The sequence below is a fragment of the Paramormyrops kingsleyae genome, chromosome 24, assembly GCF_048594095.1.
Source record: "Paramormyrops kingsleyae isolate MSU_618 chromosome 24, PKINGS_0.4, whole genome shotgun sequence".
Lineage (NCBI taxonomy): Eukaryota > Metazoa > Chordata > Actinopteri > Osteoglossiformes > Mormyridae > Paramormyrops > Paramormyrops kingsleyae.
In genome coordinates, this window is record NC_132820.1 from 26,928,497 (window position 1) to 26,945,585 (window position 17,089).

A 17,089-nucleotide genomic window follows, 5' to 3' on the forward strand; every position below is an offset into this window, starting at 1 on the left:
AAAGCAGGGGTGCCAATAATCATGGCTCAAGTATTTTTGTTAAAAATAATTATTTCTTGATGGATTTTTTTTTCTTCGAAAAAATTTATTTCAATGAAAGGTTGGATTTTTCTAATTTTTTCGGTGTTAGATGAAGCTATTTTAGTAAAAGGTAGATTTTTTTCTAACCCTTTTTAAAAATATTTACAAGGGCTGCCAATAATTGTGGAGGGTGCTGTAGCTTCTCTAGGTTTATTATTATCTGTGAGCTCCCTTGCCTGCAAATTTTCTTTTACATATTCTGCAACACCACCTCCCTTCTTGCTTATCTGGTCCCTACAGAACAACATGTAACCATCCATATTATATTCTTCTCCATCATTGTCACTCAACCACATTTCTGTTAGTCCTATAATATCACGAGTCTGATGAAATGAAGGCCTCAAATCATGAATTTTGTTTCTACTGCTCCTAGCATTTAAATACAGACAGCAGAGGGTAGGCCTTTTACACTGCCCACTTATTAGTACTTAGGGCTTTTTGTCTCCCCCCTCTTATAATAATAATAATAATAATACATTTTATTTTTTGGCGCCTTTCAAAAACCCAAGGACACCTTACAGAGCATAAACAATAAAAACAAATAAAAATACATAAAACAATTAAATCACATAAATAAAATAAAGCAGCGACTAAGATGAGAGATGTGTACTAAAGTGAGTAAGCCTGTCTGAAAAGATGGGTTTTGAGTTTACTCTTAAATGAGGGAAGTGAGTCTAAATTCCTAATAGTGGGTGGTAGTGAATTCCAGAGAAGGGGTGCAGAGCAACTAAAAGCTCGGTTTCCCATAGTGACAAGGCGGGCAGAGGGAATACTGAGATAAGGAACAGATGAGGATCTGAGAGAGCGGGACGGAATGGCGATGTGAATCAGATCACACAGGTATGGAGGGGCCAGGTTATGGATGCATTTAAATGTAAGAAGCAAAATTTTGCATTTTATTCTGGCATCTATGGGCAGCCAATGAAGCTGCTGAAGGACTGGGGTAATGTGTTCTCTGGAAGGAGTGCGGGTTATGAGTCGGGCGGCACAGTTCTGGAGGAGCTGAAGCTTACGGAGGGACTTTTTAGGAAGACCAAATAGAAGAGAATTGCAATAGTCGATTCTGGAGGTGACGAGACTATGAACGAGAATGGCAGCAGCATGGGGGGTGAGGACAGGACGGAGTCGATTGATGTTACGTAAATGAAAATATGCAGACCGGGTGATATGGTTAATATGTGAGTGAAATGAGAGAGTGTTGTCGAGGATGACGCCCAGACTCCTAACCTGGGTGGAGGGGTGGATGGCAGAGTTATCAATATTGATAGTGAAATTAGGGGACTTGATTAATGTCGAAGGTGTACCGACTAGTAGAACTTCAGTTTTACTAATATTGAGTTTGAGAAAGTTGGATGAGAGCCATGATCTGATTTCCATAAGACAATCTGAGAGGGATGTGGGTGGAAGAAAGGAGCTTGGTTTAGAAGAAATGTAGAGCTGGGTGTCATCAGCATAACAATGGAAGCTAACATTGTATTTACGAAATATATAGCCGAGGGGAAGCATGTAAATAATGAAAAGTAGGGGCCCCAATATTGAACCCTGGGGCACACCAGCTGAGGCGGAAAATGAACGTGAGGAATAGGATTTGAGGTGGATAAATTGGGAGCGACCTGACAAATAAGAGGTGAACCAAGCGAGGGGAATTTGACTAATACCAATTGATGCTAATCGATTCAAAAGAGTGTGGTGAGAAATGGTGTCAAAGGCTGCACTTAGATCCAGGAGGATAAGAATAGTTAGCAGGCCAGAATCAGCTGCCATCAGGAGGTCGTTGGTAATTTTAATTAAGGCTGTTTCAGTACTATGGTGTTGGCGAAAGCCAGACTGGAAGTGTTCGTAAAGATTATGATTAGTGAGATAAGTGTGCAGCTGGGAGGCAACAACTTTCTCAAGGATTTTGGAGATAAAAGGGAGATTTGATATAGGACGATAGTTATTAAAATTAAAAGGATCAGTACCAGGTTTTTTCAGAATAGGTGTAACAGCAGCAGTTTTAAATGATGAGGGAACAATCCCAGTATTAAGGGAAGAATGAATAATAGAGGTAATAAGAGGGGCCAATAAGGGGAGATAGGCTATAACTAACGAAGTAGGAATAGGGTCGAGTAGACAGGTGGTAGGTTTAGATTTTTGGATGATTATTGATACATCAGTTACTGAGGGCATAGTGAAATTAGAGAATACATGAGAGGAGAGCAAAGAGGGTAATAGAGAATCGAATTCAGCGAGCATAGCCCCACCAGAGTTAAGTTGCTGGTGGATATCAGCAACTTTAGATGTAAAAAAGGACATGAGGGAGTTACAAAAATCAACAGAGTACGTATGCAAGGGAAAAGAATTCCAGGATCGTGTAATATTATTAAACAGAGAAAAAAGAGACTTGGAATTGGATTCATTAGAACATATTATACTGGAGTAATATAAGGATTTGGCTGAGTCAATGCAGTCCTTATAAAACAAGATATGATTACGGTACATTTCCTTGTGAATTGTAAGTCCTTATATTCTTAACTAACCTCCCTGTCTCCCTGGGATCAGTGGAAGACTACAACCACTTCCTATACAACGACCCAACGACTTCCTACAGTGGCAGCCAGGAGCAACAACAACAACAACAACAAATTTATTTTTGTATAGCGCATTATCACAACATTACATTGTCCCAAAGCGCTTTACAGCATCCCCACCCAAAGCCCCCAGTGAGTAAGCCATAGGCGACAGTGGCAAGGAAAAACTCCCTAGAAGGAAGAAACCTTGGGAGGGACCAGACTCAAAGGGGGAGCCCATCCTCCAGGGGCCGGCAGGGAGAGTCAAATACAGTTTAGTCTGAAACACAAACGGAGAGCAGGGGGGAGATGACAAGCCGGTGCCAACACTTCCTCCAATCGCCAGGCAGCCAGAAGGCAGGGAGCGGGTCATACAAGGAAGATGACACTGGCAGAACGGCGAGCTGGATGCACGGTCGTCATTGGCAGTGGCGACGTCACATGTTGCAGGGTGTGCTGGACATCTTGATAGATTGAAGGCTCCAGGTAGCACCACCCAGGAGAAGGTGGTGGAAATAAATGCAATTAGTCAAAGTAAGGGAGACTATAGGCAGTGCTAAAAGTTAGATGAGTGCAATATGAAGTGCAATGCTCCGGCAGATATGGCTATGGCAGCATAAGTAGGAAGGAGAGGCAGGTGGGAATGCAGGCATGGGGAGTCCCTGAAATGTCAGCACTCCAATCCCACAAGCAATTGTGAAGCTAGAGTGACCGCACTGTCAATTCAGTTTATCCAAAGCCAATGGCACCGATCCCCACCCAGCTCTACACCTCACACTATAGGTTTAACTGGGAGTGAGAAGCTAGCTAGAGCTAGAACTAGTGTCCCTATAAGCTAAACTAAATAGGTGTGTTTTTAGTCTAGACTTGAATATTGAAAGTGAGCCTGAAACCCGCACATCCGGTGGAAGACCGTTCCACAGCTGAGGAGCTCTATAGGAGAAAGCTCTGCAGCCTGCCGTAGATCTTTCTACCCTAGGTACTAACAGATATCCCGCACCTTGAGATCGAAGCAAGCGTGGGGGATTGTATGTGGTCAGCAGATTATTAAGGTACAGGTATTCTGGTGCAAGGCCATTCAGTGCTTTATAGGTTTACAGCAGTATTTTATAGTCAATCCGAGACTTAACTGGTAACCAATGAAGGGAGGATAAGACTGGTGTGATGTGATCAAATTTTTTAGTGTTTGTGAGAACCCTGGCTGCCGCATTTTGTACCAGCTGAAGTTTATTTAAGGAACCAGACGGGCAACCAGAAAGGAGGGCATTACAGTAGTCTAGTCTGGTAGTTACGAAGGCATGTATTAATTTTTCTGCATCACGAAGTGAGAGCATCTTACGAAGCTTGGCTATGTTTCGTAGATGATAAAACGCAGTTCTAGTAATACTTCTTATGTGAGCATCAAAACATAGATCTGAATCTACTAGAAGACCAAGATTTCTAACCACTGTGTTAGGTTGTGTAGGAAGGCCACTAATGCTGAGGTGGTGAAACTTATTTCTTGCAGCCTTGGGACCAATCACCAGTACTTCTGTTTTTTCTGTGTTTAACATTAGAAAATTTTTTGCCATCCAGCACCGAATATCTAACAGACAATCTTCTAACCGAGATAGGAGTGATGTATCATCAGGGTTAATAGATATATATAACTGTGTATCATCTGCATAACAATGAAACCCAACACCATGTTTTCTAATAATGTTACCAAGCGGTAGCATGTATAGTGTAAACAGTAGTGGGCCCAGTACTGATCCCTGTGGGACACCGTATGTGACTTTGGTGGCCTTGGATGATTCGTTGTTCACATGTGCATACTGATAGCGATCAGTTAAATATGAGCGGAACCAAGAGAGTGCTGTCCCTGTAATGCCAACTACACCTTCTAACCGGTCCAAGAGGATATTATGGTCCACAGTATCAAATGCTGCAGTTAAATCTAGTAATACCAACAGCGATATCAAGCCACGGTCAGAAGCCATAAGTAAATCATTCATTACTTTGACTAGAGCAGTTTCTGTGCTATGGTTTGGTCTAAAGCCAGACTGATATAATTCATTAGTATTATTTTTTTGTAGGAAAGTAGACAACTGACGAACTACAACCTTTTCCATGATCTTTGAAATGAAAGGAAGATTTGAGATTGGTCTATAGTTTCCTAAAACACTAGGGTCAAGATTTGGTTTCTTTAGAACGGGTCTAATAACACCCAATTTAAAAGGTTTAGGAACATATCCAAGCTTAAGAGATGAGTTTAACACATTTAACAGGGTATTGCTAATCTGTGGTGCGATTTCCTTGAAAAATTTTGTAGGAATTGGGTCTATGAGGCTTGTAGAGGATTTACAGGAGGAAATTAAGCTCAGGAGTTCTGGGTGTTTTATAGGAATGAAAGATTCAAAAGTCTCATTATTGATAGGCATAAGACTAGTAGGAGTCTGGCAGTCATAGGTAGCTAAGGATGTGCACTGGATGGTCTGTCTAATCTTAGTTATTTTACCATTAAAGAATGTAATAAAGTCATTACTCTTAAGAGATTGTGGGACTTGCGAGTTTAATGGAGAATTCTGTGTTAACCTAGCCACGGATTCAAATAGGAATTTTGAATTGTTTTTGTTCCCGTCTATTAATCTGGAGAGATACACAGACCTAGCAGTCACTAGTGCTTGTCTGTATTTAGACAGGCTCTCTTTCCATGCAGATTTGAAAACTTCTAGTTTAGTTGAGCGCCATTTGCGCTCTAGCTTGCGTGATGCCTGTTTGAGTTCACGTGTATGATCAGAGTACCAGGGGGCAGGTTTCTTATCTCTATGGTTTATTTTCTTAAGTGGAGCTACAAGATCTAGTGTGCTACGAAGGGATTTATCCATGTTTGCAGTCGCCTGTTCAAGTTCATTTATGCACGATGCTTCAGATGTAAGGCTGAAGGACTGTGGAAGTTGTTTCATAAATGTTGTTGTAGTTAGTGAGGCAATGGGACGTCTGATTCTGTACTTTGGAGCTGCGGTCAACGGGAGGCTATACTGGATTTCAAACGTTAACAAGTAATGATCAGAGAGAAGGGGACTCTGAGGCATAATAGATACATGTTCCACCAAGATGCCATGACTAATGCGTGGGATGTGCACCCCGGGAGCCGGGCAGCGTGCCTTCCTGGGGCAACCCGATGGATCCACCAGGTACTGTAGAGTGAGCAGAAGCCTCCCCGCTGAGGGCACCGGTACCCGGAACGGTTGTGCCAACACATGTAGCTGCAGACGCCGGCCATGCTTGCCAAGGCCTTGGCAGAGACTGAGCGGACTGAGGCAATCCTGTCCCTGTCTGCAACATCACGCCGGTCGCCAGCCACTTCATGCCAAACCTGCACCTGCGCATGTGGGGGCTCCGTCTGCAGAGAGGGACAGAGCATGCACGTTATACGCGCAAAGCCATGGCAGCTGCGGAGAGATCAGACACTTCGCCCACTACTGCCCTGCCTTGCCTCCAGCTGGGAAATGCCAGGTGGATGGCGCTGTACAGGGGGCAAAAGTCTTGTATCTTTTCTGGTTACTTATGGTTGAGGTTAGGCTGGAGGGGTAAATGTTGTTATTGTTGGGATTAGGGTTTTTCCATGTAGAACCGAATAGAGAGTCCACACAAAGAAATGAATACAAACGTGTGTGTGTGTGTGTGTGTGTGTGTGGATTTGCATTGATCACATTTGAGGACCAAACTGTCCCCAAAGTGTAGTAAAACCTGAAATTTCCTTACTTTTGGGGACATCTTTTGAGGTCCCCATTTGGATAACGTCAGTTTTATAAAAATCTGTGAATGCAATCAAAAAAGTAAAAATGCCAAAAGTCTTGTATCTGGGTTGGTTACTTATGGTTAAGGTTAGGGGTGGGTAGGGATTAAGGGTGTCGTGACTGGGATTAGGGTTTTTCCCATAGAAATGAATGGATGGTCCCCATTTAGAAAAGAAGACCAACTTGTGTGTTTGTGTGTGTGTGTGTGTGCGCGCGCATTATGTATATATTAAATTTTGGGGACCAAATGTCCCCACAATGCAATAAAACCTGAAATTTTGACGATGTGGAGACCAGCTTTTTCAGTCCCCCAAAGGGAAACTCAATTTTAAAAAAATCTGTTGTCACGCTTCGCGGGGAGGGCGAGCAGGAAGCAGGCGAGCGAAGCCAGGCAGTCAGGGTAACGGGGTTTATTCGGAGGCAGACGTACAGGTACGGACACTACACATGACAATACAATGACCAGTCTGGGGTACATCGACTAAGACACGGACTAAATACACAAGACTAGGCAAACGAAACAGGAAACAGCTGGGCACAATCGGGAAAGCACACGTGGATAATGAGGGGGCGTGGCACACACTAGGAGCGGACGGAGCAGGGTGTGACAAAACCCCCCCCCAAAGGCGCGCACACCGGGCGCGCCCGAGAGGAGGCGACGGACGGGACGAAACCGGGGAACAGGACCTGGAAGACAAAAAAGCAAAACGTCAACGAGGGACGGGGAACAGGACCGAAACACAAAACAAGAACAAGGACAAAAAGAAAGACAGGACCTGACAGAGGACAGGGAACGCAGACAGACAGACCAAGAAGGGAGACACAGAAGGGGAGAAAGGCGGAACAAAAGGGCCAGGAGTGAACAAAGGAGACAGAGAGGGACGAGGAGCAGAGACAGGCGGGACAAACGGAAAGGGAGGAGGAACAAGGGGAGCACGAGGGAGCCCAGGCGGGCGACGGGCAGCGGCCGGAGGGGCCGCAGGGGAGAGGGAGGAGGGAGCAGGAGGGGACCACCCAGGGGCCAAGGGAACGGGACGAGGGAGTGACGGAGGGGACACGGAGGGAGCAGGAGGGAACACCAGTGAAGGCAGGCAGGAGGGGGAAGCCGCGGCAGGCGGAGGCGCAGCCGAAGCCGGCGAAGGCGCCGTCCGACGCCCAGCCGGAGCAGGGGGGCCCGGAGGCGACCGACAAGGAGCCGGAGGTGCGACGGAGGACCGGCACCGCGGAACCAGGGGGGGACCCGGAGGCGACCGCCGACCCCGAGCCGGAGGAACCGCAGGCGGCCCCGGAGCCCCAGCCAAGGCGAGCGAGGGCGAGCCAGGGGGCAGGGCGGGCGGGAACCGGGCCCCACGCCTATGGCCCCGTCCCTTTCGGGACACTGAAAGGCGGGGTCCTGGGGGGCGTCGGCCTTGCCGGGGTAAGGGCGAGGGAGTCAGGAGGGAGGCAACAAGCGGGGCAGCCAGAGCCTCGGGCGTGGCAGTCAGAGCCGCGGGCAGGACGGGAGAGGCGGCCTCAGGCAGGGCCGCGGGCAGGACGGGAGAGGCGACCTCAGGCGGGGCCGCGGGCGTGTGGCCAGCAGGAGGCACCTCGGGCGTATGGTCAGCAGGGGGCGCCTCAGCGAGCGCCGCCAGCACGCGACCAGCAGGGAGCGCCACAGCGGGCGCCGCCATCACACGGCCAGCAGGGGGCGCCACCGCGGCCACCACAGGCAGTTCAGGAGCCGGCAGGACGGGCGAGACAGGCAGTTCAGGAGCCGGCAGGACGGGCGAGACAGGCAGTTCAGGAGCCGGCAGGACGGGCGAGACAGGCAGTTCAGGAGCCGGCAGGACGGGCGAGACAGGCAGTTCAGGAGCCGGCAGGACGGGCGAGACAGGCAGTTCAGGTGCCGGCAGGACGGGCGAGACAGGCAGTTCAGGCAAGAGGCCAACAGGGACCACCGCAGCGGGCGCCGCCATCACGCGGCCAGCAGGGGGCACCACAGCGGGCGCCGCCATCACGCGGCCAGCAGGGGGCACCACAGCGGGCGCCGCCATCACGCGGCCAGCAGGGGGCACCACAGCGGGCGCCGCCATCACGCGGCCAGCAGGGGGCACCACAGCGGGCGCCGCCATCACGCAGCCCGCAGGGGGCACCACAGCGGCCAGTGCCGCAGGCAGAGCGGTGGCAGCTGCAGGGACTGCAGGCGGGTCAGGCAGGACAGGCGGGTCAGGCAGGACAGGCGGGTCAGGCAGGACAGGCGGGTCAGGCGGTGCCGCGGGCAGAGAGGCGGCAGCTGCAACAGGCGGTGCCGCGGGCAGAGCGGCGGCAGCTTCAGCAGGCAGTGCCGCCGCGAGCAGATCGGCGGCGGCAGCAGGCAGCGCAGCCGCGGGCAGATCGGCGGCGGCAGCAGCAGGCAGCGCAGCCGCGGGTAGATCGGCGGCGGCAGCAGCAGGCAGCGCAGCCGCGGGTAGATCGGCGGCGGCAGCAGCAGGCAGCGCAGCCGCGGGCAGGTCGGCGGCGGCAGCAGCAGGCAGCGCAGCCGCGGGCAGGTCGGCGGCGGCAGCAGCAGGCAGGTCCGGAGCCAGCAGGTCCGGCATAGATACGCCCGGGACTATCCCTTTAAGGGCGGCATCCGTGGCGTCTTCCCAGGCGGGGAGAAGGGAGCACGCTCCCAGGAAGAGCGTCGGGTTGGCTCTCTTTTTCCCCCTGCGCCTCTTCCTTCTAGGAAGAGCGGGGCTCTCTAGGACCCAGGGTAGGTCCTTCTCCTGGGGTCTTCCCCCAGGCAGCTCCCCAGTGCTGGGGAACTGAGCGGCCGTAGCCGCGTTGCGCTCAGTTGTGCGCCGCTGAAGAGGCGTCTTTCGCGGAGTGGTCGAGGCTGGAGCCCTTTCCGGCTTGCTAGCAACCGGGATGGAGGCAGGTGGTGAGTCGGGGGGCGGCTCCCAGGAGGTGTACCCCAAGGGGGACAGCCAGACTGCCGCTCTCTCCCTCAGCCGCTTAAGGTGTTCTCCCACCTTGTCACGCAGCTGCTCCTCACCAATCTTATGCCTTCTTCTCAGGAGCACCCAACATCTCTCCACTAGCGGGCGGGCCACTGGATCCCCCTGAAGCTCCAGCATGTTGGTCCACCAAACGACCTCTTCGTCTACGGGGAGGTTTTCCCCGGTAGCGCTGAGCGTGTGTAAGAGACTGGTCATTCTGTCACGCTTCACGGGGAGGGCGAGCAGGAAGAGGGCGAGCAGGAAGCAGGCGAGCGAAGCCAGGCAGTCAGGGTAACGGGGTTTATTCGGAGGCAGACGTACAGGTACGGACACTACACATGACAATACAATGACCAGTCTGGGGTACATCGACTAAGACACGGACTAAATACACAAGACTAGGCAAACGAAACAGGAAACAGCTGGGCACAATCGGGAAAGTACACTTGGATAATGAGGGGGCGTGGCACACACTAGGAGCGGACGGAGCAGGGTGTGACATCTGTGACTGCAATCAAAAATCTAAAAAAAGTGTTTTGACCACAGAAATGAATGGATGGTCTCCAGGAAGATGAATACAAACGTGTCTATAATTGCATGAAAGAGAATGCAAATCATACAGGACATCTATCCTGGCAAGGCCATACTTCTCTCAGGAAAGCCAAAGCCCAACTTTTCTGTACCATTGTAATACAGATAATGTTTAACTGCTGTAATTAAGCAATACTATTGAAATAATTAAAATATAGAGATTAAATCAGGTGTGTTTTGTGATTTTAAATGAGTATGTGATATACTTGATATAACATGAATGTACAGTAAAACTGGTCTAAGTCGCCATCTTGTAACTCGTCAAGTAGAGATTTCAGCACCACGGACAGTGATCTGTGTTAAACTGACCTCAGGTTCCTACTGTCACTCGAAGGTAGGAACGGGAAAGGAGATCCAGGAATGCAGGGAAAGTAAACCTTTATTAAGGACGGAGACCAGCCGACAAAGGTAAGTCGTGGGTCGTGGCTCGCCAGAAGCCGTGTCTTCCCAGCCGGGACTCTGACGGCAAGCGCCGGTGAGGCAGCGGGGATCCCGAAGGATCTCCGCTGAGGGCGAGGTACCAGGGGGGCGCGCAGTAGTCGTAGTCCGGGTTCAGGTCCAAGGGTCTTTTCCGTGATATCCGTCCGACGATGAGGGCACGAGACTGTGGGACACGAGGAAGGGAAGACAGGGGAAGCCGGGCTCAGCAGGACGGGCAGGTCAAGGACGGGTTCGGGTCTAAGGAGGGAAGATAAGGAGGTAAGGACTGAACGAAGGGGAGACAAGTCAAGTAGGTAAAAAGGGGCTGACAGGAGACGAGAAAAACGCTCAGTACGGCTTCGAAACATAGGCTCAATACTTCGCAACGACCGTCTGAGATCGCTCAGTTTATGAAGGGCGCTGACTGGCAGACGATGAGCTGCACCCGTCGGGTCCCGCCCCTGTGGGCGTGACAGTACCCCCCCCCTGACGGCCGCCTCCGGGAGGCCGACGACGCTTGCGGGGCCGCCCCCTGGGACGGGGGGCAGGCTTGTGCGGATGAGACAAGTGGAAAGCCGCCGATAGAGCCGGGTCGGCGACAGCGGAGGCAAGCACCCAACTCCGCTCTTCTGGGCTAGCGCCTTCCCAGTCGACAAGGTATTGCAGCTGTCCCCGCCGTCGCCGCGAATCCAGGATGGCATGCATCTGGGAAGGGGGCTCCTCTTCATCCAAGGGAGGAAGACAGTCCTCGGGGCCGCAGGACTCCGGCTGCAGAGGGCTGCGCTTGACAGGTTTAAGGAGCGAGACGTGAAACGTGGGACAGATGCGGTAAAGCCGCGGCAGGTGTAATCTAACGGTCACAGGTCCTACTCTTTTCACGATCCGGAACGGTCCAATGAACCGAGCCGTAAGTTTCCTACACCCGGGAATCCGAAGATTTTTCGTGGATAACCACACCTGTTGACCCGCCCTGTAGGGGAATCCAGACCGGCGGTGACGGTCAGCTTGGGCTTTATGCCGGTCAGCCTGGGTGCGGAGAGCGGTCTGGATCCTCCTCCAGGCCCGCCGACTGTTCTGGTACCAGTCCTCAACGCGAGGCACCGCACCGGGTGACGAATCCCAGGGGAAAAGCGGTGGCTGAAACCCTAGTACACACTGGAAGGGGGTTACCTTAGTGACGGGATTCACCCGGGAATTAAGGGAGTACTCTACCCACACCAGGTGAGATGCCCAGCTGGACGGATCGGTCCTGCATAGCAGACGGAGAGCTTTGGACACTTCCTGGTTAGTCCGTTCGGCTAAGCCGTTCGCCTGGGGGTGGTAAGCCGAGGTTAGACTAAGGGACACCCGCAGTTTGGAACAAAACTCTCGGAACACCCGAGAGGTGAACTGTGGTCCTCGATCGGAGACGAGATCCTCAGGGATGCCTGTAACACGAAACAATTCGTTAACTAGAACATCAGCGAGCTCTGCAGCAGATGGTAACTTTGGGAGAGCCACCAGGCGACACATTTTCGAGAAGCGGTCGACTATAGTGAGTATAGTGGTCTTGCTCAAGGACCGGGGCAGATCCGTGATGAAATCCATCGCTACATGCGACCACGGTCTGGAGGGAACGGGTAAAGGCTGCAGGAGACCAGCGGGGCTGGAAGTGCTAGATTTACATCTCGCGCATTCAGAACAGCTTTCTACGAATTCCCGGACTTGTTGTCTCCAACCCGGCCACCAGTACCGGCGGGCAACCAAAAGCTGGGTAGTGGGCACCCCCGGGTGCCCTGTCCCGGGTTGTGCATGAACCCAACGGAGCAGCCCCTGACGATGAGAAGACGACACATACAGTAGACCAGGAGGGCAGCCCGCAGGGGGAGCTCGGTTCTCGTTCTCCAATCTGATGGCGTCCTCCAATCCCCAGGTGATAGACGAGACGAAACAAGAAGGAGGTAGAACGGGGTAAGTACAGTCTACACTGGCTGGGGGATCGAACTGTCGGGACAGGGCATCAGCCTTCACGTTCTTACTTCCGGGCAGGTAACTAACACGGAATGAGAAACGGGCGAACCATTGCGCCCAGCGAGCCTGACGAGAGGTAAGCCGCTTCGCTGATTGAAGATATTCTAAATTACGGTGGTCCGTCAGTACTAGGAAGGGGTGCCGTGCTCCCTCCAGCCAATGACGCCACTCCTCTAATGCTAGTTTCATGGCGAGTAGTTCACGGTCTCCTACCTCATAATTTCGTTCAGCCGAAGTCAGCTTCTTGGAAAAGTAAGCACAAGGGTGACGTCGTCCAGTCGCAGGATCGCGCTGTACCAGGACTGCCCCCACTCCAGCTTCTGAAGCATCCACCTCTACTTCAAACGGGAGCTCGGGTCGGGGTTGCCTCAGCACCGGGGCTGTGCAGAAAACTTGCTTCAGGTGGGAAAAGGCGTGCTCAGCCTCCGGGGTCCAACTAAGCCGAGACGGTCTCCCCCGGGTAAGCGAGGTGAGAGGGGCAGCGATCCTGCTGTAATTTCGGATGAATCTCCTATAAAAATTAGCGAACCCAAGAAAGCGCTGTAGCTCTTTCAGGGTTTTCGGACGCGGCCAGTCTTGTATAGCGCAGATCTTATGGTCGTCCATGGCTACGGCTCCGGGCCGAATGACGTATCCCAGAAAATTTACCGAATCGCGGTGGAACTCACACTTCTCCCCTTTAACGTAGAGACGATGTTCTCTGAGCCGTTGCAACACCCGGCGTACGTGCTGTACGTGTTCTTGCTTAGAAGGCGAGTATATGAGGATGTCATCAATGTAGACCACCACGAACTTGTACAACATGTCATGAAATACTCGATTCATAAACGATTGAAAAATGGAGGGGCTGTTAGCCAACCCGTAGGGCATAACGAGATATTCGTACTGCCCCCTGCTGGTGATGAAAGACGTCTTCCATTCATCCCCCGCTCGGATTCTCACCAGATTGTAGGCGCTGCGAAGGTCAAGCTTGGTGAAAAACACCGCCTCTCGGAGGTGTTCTAAGGCGGACGGGATTAACGGGAGCGGTTCTCGTCTTTTGACTGTGATTGCGTTCAGGGCTCGGTAGTCCACCACCGGGCGTAACCCACCGTCTTTCTTCTTGATGAAGAAAAAGCCCGCTGTCACCGGGGAAGTGGATGGCCGTATTATACCTTGTACCAGCCCCTCACGGATGTAGGTCTCCAGAGACTCCTCCTCCTGCAAGGAAACCGGGTACAACCTACCGCGAGGCAAGGTGGCGCCGTCTAGGAGTTCGATTGCACAATCACAATCCCGGTGAGGGGGTAGACCGAAAGCCTTCTCTTTACTGAACACGTCGGTATACTTCCTGTACTCCTCGGGAATCACCTCTGTGTTTTCCGGTTCAGGGCTCTCTATTCCCGTTCCTTTGCAGGGGAGATATAAGCATCCGTGCTGGCACTGTTCAGACCAAGCCTCGATCTCCCCCGTTCTCCAATCGAGGCGAGGATTGTGCTTTCTCAACCAGGGCAGTCCGAGTATCAATCGGTCTTTCGCCTGTGGGAGAACAAACACCTCGATCTCTTCCTGATGCAGGACCCCCACCTGCATCCGAAACGGCCCGGCACGATGGTGGATGGTCCCCTCCACCATCCGTTCGCCTGTAACCCCTTGTAAAGAAACAGGGTGAGAGAGCTTTTGCAGGGGTAGACCCATCTGGTCAGCCAGGTCCGCGTCAATGAAATTACCAGCAGCCCCGCTATCAATCAGTGCTTTGACTCTCTGTTGTCTACCTTCCCATGTCATCAACACGGGTAACAGGAGTTGGGAGACAGAATCGGGGCTTACGAAGGACACACCTACCGGACAAGGGGTGTCATCGCGATCGGGCCGATGAGGACAGGACGAGATGGTATGGCCGGTTCCTCCGCAGTACAAACAGAGACCCGCTTGGATGCGTCTCCTTCGTTCCTCCGAGGTAAGTGGAGATCGTCCGACCTGCATGGGTTCCGGCGCCTCAATCGCCAGACGGGGTGTCCGCGGGGAAGGCTCAGTGGGGGTTCGTCGGCGACGTCTGTCCCTCACAGAGTTGTCGAGCCGAACAGCCTGGCGCACTAGATCGTCAAAGGAGGGCGCCTCTCCCTTATGAGACAGCTCGTCCTGCAAATCAGGGTTTAACGCCTTCAAGAAGATGGTCTGCAAACAGTCATCTGGCCATCGAAGATTGGCGGCGATCGTCCGGAACTCTAGGGAGAACTCAGAAGCGGGACGGTTGCCTTGGCGACACTCCAAAAGGCGGAATCCCGGTCTTCTTCCCACCGCCGGATGGTCGAAGACCTCCATCAAAGCCCGATGGAACTCTCGGCCTGAAGTCAGGAGCGGGCTGTCATCTGCCCACAAAGCCGTAGCCCATTCCCGTGCACGACCCGTCAACAAGGAGATCGTGAACCTGACTTCCGCTCCGAGAGTACGAAACATCTCCGGGTGCTCCTCCACATAGATGCCGCATTGCATAAGGAAGCCTCGGCAGTGATCGGGGTTACCATCGTAGCGTTCGGGCATAGCAATGGGCACGGACCCCGCGGTACGTGGAGGAGAATCCGGAAGGGGTACCTGGGCGGCTTGCGCAGCGACCCGCTGCTCCAGAGCGGTAAGACGGTTCTCTAGGGTCCCTGCTGGATCCATCATCAGGCGAAGTATTCTGTCACTCGAAGGTAGGAACGGGAAAGGAGATCCAGGAATGCAGGGAAAGTAAACCTTTATTAAGGACGGAGACCAGCCGACAAAGGTAAGTCGCGGGTCGTGGCTCGCCAGAAGCCGTGTCTTCCCAGCCGGGACTCTGACGGCAAGCGCCGGTGAGGCAGCGGGGATCCCGAAGGATCTCCGCTGAGGGCGAGGTACCAGGGGGGCGCGCAGTAGTCGTAGTCCGGGTTCAGGTCCAAGGGTCTTTTCCGTGATATCCGTCCGACGATGAGGGCACGAGACTGTGGGACACGAGGAAGGGAAGACAGGGGAAGCCGGGCTCAGCAGGACGGGCAGGTCAAGGACGGGTTCGGGTCTAAGGAGGGAAGATAAGGAGGTAAGGACTGAACGAAGGGGAGACAAGTCAAGTAGGTAAAAAGGGGCTGACAGGAGACGAGAAAAACGCTCAGTACGGCTTCGAAACATAGGCTCAATACTTCGCAACGACCGTCTGAGATCGCTCAGTTTATGAAGGGCGCTGACTGGCAGACGATGAGCTGCACCCGTCGGGTCCCGCCCCTGTGGGCGTGACACCTACACTGGCTACACGGAATTTTCTGTAAATAATTAAATGCCTCTATCCCCCTACATGTGGAAATGTTTCCCCCTCCCCCAGACCGTTTCATGTTGTATCCTCATTATGTGTGTATTAGTTTGCAATATGGCTGTATGAGATGTCAGTCATTGACTTGTTGCTGATGCTCCCTGTTTCCTAAGTCTAGTTTTCTCAGATGAAGCAGTTCACACCTTAAGTTAGAAGAAGTTTCCTGTTAATTGCATCTGTTTGAACAGGGGTTCCTCACATATAGAGGAGAAAAACCCCAACTTACAAATCAGCATCCATTTTTGTACGCTTTCTGTGAATGACGTCCCCGCACAGGATCACTAGATGCAAGACGACCACACATTGTGCTACTTGTATGTTATGTTAGCAAACCACATACATCTACATTTCTTGCATTCTGTCACACTTGGGCAGAGCATTTGCAGTGTTTGTGATTAGTTATTGTTCAGTGTTCATTCATCTTTGGATTTTGGTGTTATTTGTTTGATATACTGATGTTTATATTTTTGCAATTTTATCAGTATACAGTATATTTGATTTTGCTGTTCTAAAATGTAGTTTGAAATATTTTGTCATCTTTTCTTACTTTAACATTTATCTTGTTAAAATACAGAAATGGACTGTTTTCTTGAGCCATAGTGTTTTATTCTACATCACAGATAATGCGTACATTCATAAAAGTAAGTGGTGATATTTTGCTCAGTATTGGTTCAAGTTCAGATACTTCAGGTTTTTATTAGACAAAACACATAAAAAAAATTTTGTGCAAAGCCATTGATTTATTTTTAAAACAACTGCACTGTGATATTTTTAACAAAAACAGCATATTGTCCTATTTTCAGCTCTAAGCATCATATGGGCCTCTTACTGGCTTTCCAACGGCTTTTGGGGTCACATGATGGTCGATAATGATATTTCAGGCCTTTATTGAAATCACTTTAAAAATTGATCTGGAATATATCGATTTATACTATAATTTGTGCAAATTAACACAAATGGGGTGATTTTGACCACAAACAGTAATTGATAGTTGGAGGGTAACATTCCTCTAGATTGCAAAGGTACTGATACTAAAACCTGTGACCTCAAAAAGTACAAAGAACTGGAGCAAAAGAAAAATGGTGAAAGCTGTCAGAAACAGACAGGAAACTATATGGATGTTTTAGAAGAGGTAGATGGGGTCCAGTTGGCTGTATTAGTGTCTATGTGTCCTCTGTATGACTGGCATCCTGTCCAGGATGTACTCCATCCCCGTGCCCTGTCCTGTTTGGGATAGGCTCCAGGCCCCACAGCCCTCACCAGGATGAGAGGTTAGAAGATAGATGGGTGGATCCCTGAGAGATGCTCATAACCCTAATTTGTTGTTCTGTATCCAACCAGCTACTCTAATATTTTTCATTATTTTTAAATGAGTTTTAGGAATGCCTTTTG